We start from the raw sequence: 8,942 nt of genomic DNA, 5'->3' as shown, positions 1-8,942 counted from the left end.
TTTCATAACCCGAAACTATTCCGAGAACTCCTTCCTAACCCAATTGCAATATTCCGAGCATTTTCCATGTTTTGACTTTTACGATCCGGCGTATGGTTTGTCCTGTGCGGATCCCGGCGCAATATTTTCAATACAAAATTCGTTTCGATAAATCAATAAAACTCGAATTTTTGATAAACGGAATCTTTTTATTAAACTATTATAATTATCACATCGTAATACGTGTAACTAGGCGCTGAGACCAAGACCGCGGTATAAATTATACAGATTTGGATAATTATCTCGAAAATCGGTACCCTTTGGATCAGTTTTTATAAATAAATGTACTATTTTATATCTGGAATGATCCAACGGGGTATTAATTTTCTGTAAATATAAATAGCCCTTACTGTAATTTATTTCGTACAGAAAATCAGTTACAATCAATAAAATCTATATAAAACAGAGAAAATACTATATTTATAGACCATTCTTCGTAATCAAACCTAAATCCGGATGCGTTATCGATATCGGATTGAGGAGTGCATATACTCGAATCGAAGCCTGAGAAATATCATATCTGATTCAGCCATCAGTTTCAACCCAGAATCAAAGGTTAATTTCCTATAAACTGATTTATATTCGAATTTTTAAGAATTATAATTAGGGTTTTGAGTTCGAGCAATTATTTGTATGATTTGATGATTGCATGTTGTAGATCTTTTCTGCCTGATCATTTTGGTATATTATATGCTTGATTTGGAGTTCAATAACATGTTCAAATTAGGGTTTGATTCTCGAATTGTATAATTAGGGTTTATAGTCATTTGAATGTTCTTGACTGAATTTGGGGGTTTCTTATTTAGGGATTTATAGACGTTCTAGAGGGGTGAGTTGTGTTCCTTATGAAATTTGCAATCGATTAGTATAAGTCTTGCCAATCGACGAGGCCAATAGGGGACGTGTTGTTGAATTGAAGTTTTTGTCGGTGTTCTTGGGAGTTTTAGCCGGATTTCTATTTCCAGCTATTGTTTGGTTCGATTGTGGCTTGATTTGAACTCTGGGAACGATTTAGAATGAAAACCCCATCTGAATCACACGGAACCATGTTTTTTTGCTCAAATCGGGCCTCGCCAGAGTTGTTTTCCGGTCGCCGGTTTCTGGGTTCATAAAGAACCCTTTTATGTTCTTGGCGACCCGATATCCAACCCGGTTTGACCCGGTTTTGATCCAGATTTTTGTAAAATCAATTCCTGATTTCTGTTTTTATAGTTCAGTCCCCCAGGGTTTTCAAACTTTGCAAAACTTTGATTTCTGTTTCGAAAACTTTTAAAAATCAGATTTCTTTTATAATTTCATTTCCAAAATTGATTTTTATTTTCAAATATTCCGGAAATCATTATTTTTAATTCCAAAATTCATTTTTAATTCAAAAATAAATCTAAATTACTTAATTATTTAATATTAATTAATAAATCATTAATTAATTGATAAATTAATTTAAATATTAATTGATTAATTAGTTTAATTATTTATTAATTAACTTTAATTGACTATTTAATTTGATTTAATTATTTAAAAATTATTTAAAAATCCTGAAAAATAGTTTCGAGCTTTAAAATGTTATTTTAAATTATTTTCAAGGCTCGATAATTATTTTAGAGTCAAATTTGAGTAATCAGACTCTGTTTATTACCCAAAATTGATCCAACGACCCGTTTTGACTCCGAAAAATATTTTAAAAATCATATTAAATACCTGAAAGAGTGTTTATGACCCGAGACCTCTCTATAAATGGAATTTCATTAGTTGTTTGACGTGCTATGTGTTATACGTGACTTGTTTGTTAGATTATTGGTCTATATGTTCGGTGTTTATTTGTTTTTAGCATAACTTTTAATCCGTTAATCGAATTTGGGTAAAACGAGGGGTAGATAGAATTGTATACCGAATAGAATCATATGAGTTGAGTATTGATAGATACTTATGATATATGAACATAAGAGGCCAGGCGTAGGAAAGGAAAGCAAGTAGTCGAGGATTAAGAGATTGTGATTGAAAGTTAGTGAAGTATAGCAGACTAATACCAGGGAAGTGTTCTGAACTTTCTCGAGATATGTTGTGAATAGTTGATAGCTCTATTTTATATTACAAGTGCTTTAAAGCACTGAACCCTAAACCTTGATTCCAGTTATTGATCTTTGAACCGTAAACCTTATCCTTTCTGAACCATTGATTTTGAACAACCGAATACGAACCACCGATATATGATACTACTCCAAAAATACATACAAACTAAATATCAAACACAGAACCAAGATTTGCTTACATACTCAAACCATTGTACCTTATGCATTGAAAAAACCAAATCCTTGTATCTTTGAAACTTTGATTCTTTTGTTATCCGATTCTTTCACCAGCTGATAGCCACTGTTTGGAATTGCTATTTTGTTTCCTTTTGAAGATTGAAACCCATCTTTTTATTGAAATATCCCATGTTGATTATGATTCTGTTTATTTCTTTACATTGTTTATTCTGTTATTGTGATAGAATTGGATTGTTTTATAAAAATATTGTGCATATGTTATGTACTTGATGATTTCATGAACAAAACACCTAAGTAGATTTTACTTAGTGAAATAATGTAGCACTCGACGGATAAGAATTATAGTCCCGATGGATAACTCATTATAGTCCCGATGGATGATGACTTATTATCCATCGAGTGAGAAGCTTATGTAATATTAAGTCTGTAGCTCATTTTTGCATACACCTTTGTATAGATTCTGTAGTAGCATATAAGTCATGTTGACTTTAACTAGATATGCAGAATAGGTTGATTAATTGTACATAGATGATGTCTTGTAATTCTGTATAAATGAATTGACGTCAAGTGCCAAAATAGCTACCGACGGATGATTAACAAAGCCATCGACGGATGATCAAATACCTATCAACGGATGTTTAATATTGCAGTTGACGGATGATCAATGAAGCCATCAATGGATGATCATAAAGTCGACGGATGATCATGTACTCAACGGATAAAGAATTCAAATATCAGTTGATAGTGACAACTGGTCACATGCATCGAAGTGTATGCAAATGGAATGAGGAAGCCTATTAACTGGGTAATAGAGAACAAAGTAGCAAAGCATTAGACCCAATAGTTTTTATAATTGATAGGGATAAATAAATTATGATTGTATAATTAAATACTGCATTAATTGTACAAGCTGTGGGCTGCTAGGCCCAATAAATAGATATATGATACTCAAACCAGAAAGGTTAAGCCTGATGGACCAGATCAGGCCTGACGGAATAAAAAAGGCCCAAAAGCCCTGATTATTAATTAATTTCGTAATTAATTAATAAGGGAAAAATCAGCTATTGAGAAGAGTCCCGATAAGGATATAAATCCTTATAGATTAGCCTCAAGGGGACCTAAAAGGATAAGGGATCAGCTTCCTACTTCCTAGGACTCCTAAGTCTATCCTAATTCAGAGGCTTGTCCACCAAGTCTCCTATACCAAGTCCAATTCAAGGACTCCCACATCTATATAAGGGGCCTCACCCCACAAATCAGAACTACGTTTTTTGACTTGATCCTTGGCAATCAGCAAGGTACGTAGGCATCTTGTTAAGGCAGATTGAGTCACGAAACACAAGAGCAGTCAAATCGAGCCTCGAAGCTCACGTTCCTTAGTATTAAATACAGCAATTATATATAGTAGTTTTAATCCATAACATTTGGCGCCATCTGTGGGAAAGCAACAACAACCATGGCGAGAACACGGAGAACAATTGGAGCTCTAGAGGAAGGAACACCATCAGAGACAACCCAGGTGATTTCATCAACCGTGGAGGTTCCTCCCCATTCAACTTATGCATCTACTCAGGGGGAAGCCCAGACAGGGGCAACTCATCCTCAGCCACAAGGGACAACTCCCCCGACTATTCAAGGTACGAATCCTCAAGTTCAACAAATACATATACCTGTGAATTCTCGACCCGTCGGGTATGAATATTCAACTATTGTTACTACTAACCCCCCTTATGGGATGCCCCTTCACCCTGAGGTTGGAGGAAGTGGATATGCTGGGCGAAGCGAAGCACGAGGGCGGTCGCCCCCTATATACGAGGTTTGGATCCTATCCCTGAGGATCGGGAATTTTCTGGTCCATACACTGAGAGAGACTCCGAATCTTCGGATGATGAAGTAGCCCCGAGAAGGAGGCGTCCTGGAAAAGAGCCAATGGCCGATGGAAGGCAACGCCCCCAAAGCACCCCAGGGGCGAATCCCCAAGAAGTACAGGAAAAGATCAGGGCTCATGAGGCTGAAATCCAAAGGCTGAGGCGTGATTTGGAGGCTCACCAAGCCACTAGACCGCACATACCTCCTAGGGGGAGAAATCCTCCTCCTATCATAGACCTGGATGGTCCGGTAAGAAGAAGGGCTGCTGTCCCAAGAACTGATCCAAGCAATCTCCTTCCCCTTGGAGATCCTGATGATCCAACTCCACCCTTCACAGAAGAGATAATGAATGCCCATATCTCAAGAAAATTCAAGATGCCCACTATCAAAGCCTATGATGGCACGGGAGACCCCGCTAATCATGTTAGGACATTCTCTAATGCACTGCTGCTGCAACCCGTGAATGATGCTATAAAATGTCGGGCCTTCCCTCAAACCCTGTCGGGTATGGCTCAAAGATGGTACAGTCGCCTACCCCCAAATTCTATTGGATCATTCAGAGAATTAAGTCAGGCTTTTATTAAGCAATTCATCAGTGGAAGAGTCCATGAGAAAAGTTCAGCATCTCTTATGAGTCTTGTGCAGGGAGCTAAAGAATCCTTAAGAGATTACCTAAATCGTTTTACAAAGGAGGCTTTAAAAGTCCCAGACCTTGATGATAAGGTAGCCATGATAGCACTGCAACAAGGAACTAGGGATGAGTTTTTCAAGATGTCTTTGGCTAAACGACCCCCTGAGAGCATGTTGCAGCTCCAAGAGAGGGCAGGGAAGTATATCAAGGTTGAAGAAAGTATGAGGAAGACCGTAGTAAGTAATGAGCCCACTGGAGGCAAGAAACGAAAAACTGATTTGGAGTATATCGCTAAGGATAAATATCCTAGAACTGAACAAAACCCTGATTCAACCCCCAAGAAGGGAGGACCTGGGCAAAAGTTCACTGAATACGCTAAGCTGAATGCTCCCAGAAGTCAGATTTTGATGGAGATTGAGAAAGACAGAGATATTCGCTGGCCTAAGCCCTTGAAGGCTGATCCCGCCAAGCTAGATAAGGGCAAGTATTGCAGGTTTCACAAAGATGTTGGCCATGACACCGATGAGTGTAGGTAGTTGAAAGATGAAATTGAGTTTTTGATTCGAAAAGGAAGATTGAACAAGTATACTGGAGATGGAGGAGACAGAAATAATAATGGAAGGAAGAACTTTGAAGATCGTAGGAGGGACCAAGATGATCAGGGGCGGAATCCCCAACCTAGAGGACCAGTTATAAACACCATTTATGGAGGGCCGAGACCTCGAGGGCCTGTGATAAACACGATCTTTGGAGGTCCAACTGCTGCTGGATTGTCCAAAAATTCCAGAAAGGCATATACTAGAGAGGTTATGCATATTGTTGGAGAAGCCCCGAAGAGGGCCAGGACAGAAGTAACATTGGCTTTTGATGATTCCGACCTAGAGGGTGTGAAGTTTCCCCATGACGACCCGCTGGTCATAACGCCGATAATAGGAAATAGCCCGGTTAAGAGGGTCCTTGTGGATAATGGTGCTTCTGTGGATATCTTGCTCCATGACACCTTTCTAAGGATGGGGTATAACGACTCCCAGTTGACACCAACCGACATGCCGATATATGGATTTGCTGGAGTAGAATGTCCTGTGGAAGGGATAATTAAATTGCCAACCACCATAGGTACGGAGCCAAGGCAAGCAACGCAGATGCTGGATTTTGTGGTGGTAAAGGCTAGTTCAACTTATAATGCTATCATGGGGAGAACAGGGATACATGCCTTCAAGGCAGTCCCCTCTTCCTACCATTCAGTCATGAAGTTTCCCACCCGAAACGGGATTGGAGAAGAGAGGGGAGATCAAAAAATGGCTAGAAGCTGTTATGTGGCCTCTTTGAGGGCAGATGGAGTCGGGGGGCAGGTTCTTCCTATTGAAGATATGGATGTTCGAGAAAATGATGAGAATAGAGGAAGGCCAGCAGAAGAATTGGTTTTGGTTCCTTTAGATCCCAAGAATCCTGAGAGGATGACTTTCATTGGAGCTACATTAGAGGAGCCCCTTAGAGGGAAGTTAGTGAAATTTTTGCAAGAAAATAGTGATGTGTTTGCATGGTCAGCAGCTGATATGCCAGGCATAGACCCGGAGTTAATTACCCACAAGTTAAACGTGGATCCAAGCCGGAAGACATTGAAACAAAAGAAAAGAAATTTTGCCCCGGAAAGACAAGAGGCTATAAAGCAGGAAGTGGAAAAGCTCTTAGAGGCTGGTTTCATTGAGGAGATTCAATTTCCGGAGTGGTTAGCAAACCCTGTAATGGTGAAGAAGGCTAATGGAAAGTGGAGGATGTGTATAGACTTCACCGATCTGAATGATGCATGCCCCAAAGACTGTTTTCCGCTGCCTAGAATTGATACTTTGATTGATGCCACCGCTGGACATGATATGCTGAGTTTCATGGATGGGTTTAGCGGATACAACCAGATCAAAATGCATAAGGATGACATTCCAAAGGTATCATTTATCACTGACTTTGGTGTTTATTGTTATCTTGTTATGGCGTTTGGTCTCAAGAATGCAGGAGCCACCTATCAAAGGTTGGTGAATAAAATTTTTAAGGATCTTATTGGGAAGACTATGGAAGTCTATGTTGATGACATGCTAGTCAAGAGTCTAGTAAAGACTGATCATATAACCCATTTGAGGGAAGCTTTTGAGGTCCTGAGGTACCACAAGATGATGTTGAATCCCATGAAGTGTGCTTTCGGAGTAGGATCTGGAAAATTCTTGGGATTGATGGTCTCAAAGAGGGGAATTGAGGCTAACCCCGATAAAATAAAGGCAATCCTGGACATGGAACCCCCAAAAACTGTCAAGGATGTTCAGAAACTCACAGGAAGGGTTGCTGCGCTAGGACGATTCATCTCCAAGTCAGGAGACAAGTGCTTGTCATTCTTCAAGTCATTAAAGAACATTAAAGACTTTGTATGGAGTGAGGAAAATCAGAAGGCATTTGAAGAGTTAAAGAAGTATATGGGCCAGGCCCCGTTGTTGGCCAAGCCAGTTCAGGGTGAAGTTTTATTCTTGTACTTGGCTGTTTCAGAAAGCGCCTTGAGCGCGGTGTTGGTTAAGGAGGAACTGAAAGTCCAGAAACCCGTATACTATGTCAGCAAAATTTTGCATGGTGCTGAGTTGAATTATTCAGCCATTGAGAAATTCGCTTTAGCCTTGGTAATGGCTTCAAGAAAGCTGCGTCCTTATTTTCAAGCTCACCAAATTGAAGTGCTAACAAATCAGCCACTGAGAAATATCATTCACAGTCCCAAGGCAAGTGGGAGACTGATTAAGTGGGCAATAGAGTTGGGAGAGTTCGATCTCAAGTATAAGCCACGTATGGCCATAAAAGCCCAGGCACTAGCTGACTTCGTGGTGGAATGTACCATACCCAACCAAGAAGTCGGGGGGCAGGAAGATACCACACCTCAAGACAAGGGAGTCGACAATGGGGACAAGGAGAAAGAATATTGGGTTCTCTATTTTGATGGAGCATCAAAAACAAATTCCAGTGGAGCAGGGTTGGTTTTGCAAAGCCCTGATGGATTCTTAATTGAGTATGCCATGAAGCTAGACTTCTCAACCACAAACAATGAGGCAGAGTATGAAGCCCTGATTGCTGGCCTTGGTCTAGCTGGGACACTTAGAGTCAAAAACTTAAAGGTCCGTGGAGACTCGAAGTTGATCATATCCCAGGTAAAGGGAGAATTTGAAGCAAGGGATGATATGATGGCAAAGTATGTTCGCCTAGTAAGGGCTGTGATGACCCAATTTAATGAATGCCATGTTGAACACATTCCAAGGGAAGAAAATGCTAAAGCAGATGCGCTATCAAAGTTTGCTTCATCTGAGATTGAAGAAAGTTCAGGAAGTGTGTACTTCCGTGTTTTGAAGACACGAAGCATAGATGTTAAGCTTGTGGCTCCCGTAGGCTTGGGGACGTCATGGATTGATCCCATCAAGGCTCACATTCAGACCGGTTGGTTGCCAAGCGATACAATTGAGGCACGGAAGTTAACTGTTCGAGCACTAAGGTACTCTTTGATAGATGGGATTCTATATAAAAGATCTTTCGTGGTTCCTTACTTGAGGTGTCTCAGGCCCGATGAGGCACGCTTAGCTCTTGAGGAAGTGCATGGAGGTATTTGTGGGCAACACTTGAGGGACAGGGCCTTGGCTCATAAGATAACTCGTTTAGGCTTCTATTGGCCAGAAATGATGGCTGATGCCAAAGAATATGTAAAGAAGTGTGATCGTTGTCAGAAGCATGCACCAGTCGCCAGACAACCCCCCGAGATGCTGACCTCTATCAACTCACCTATTCCCTTTGCTATGTGGGGGATGGATATTCTAGGGCCTTTTCCTATGGCCACAGCACAAAGGAAGTTTCTGATTGTAGCCATTGATTATTTCACCAAGTGGATCGAAGCCAAACCTTTGGCCAAAATCACAACTAAGCAGGTTGCACAATTCCTGTGGGAAAACATTATGTGCCGATATGGAATTCCCCGTATCCTCGTCACTGACAATGGAACACAATTCAACAACGAAGAATTCAAGAAGTATTGCGAAGAAAATGAAATTGAGTTACGGTTCACCTCTGTGGCTCACCCGCAAGCCAATGGGCAAGTGGAGGTAGCAAATCGGATAATC

This window comes from Apium graveolens, chromosome 7, assembly GCF_009905375.1.
Source record: "Apium graveolens cultivar Ventura chromosome 7, ASM990537v1, whole genome shotgun sequence".
Classification (NCBI taxonomy): domain Eukaryota; kingdom Viridiplantae; phylum Streptophyta; class Magnoliopsida; order Apiales; family Apiaceae; genus Apium; species Apium graveolens.
The sequence above is the reverse complement of the archived record's forward strand: the minus strand, read 5'-3'. Positions refer to the sequence as shown.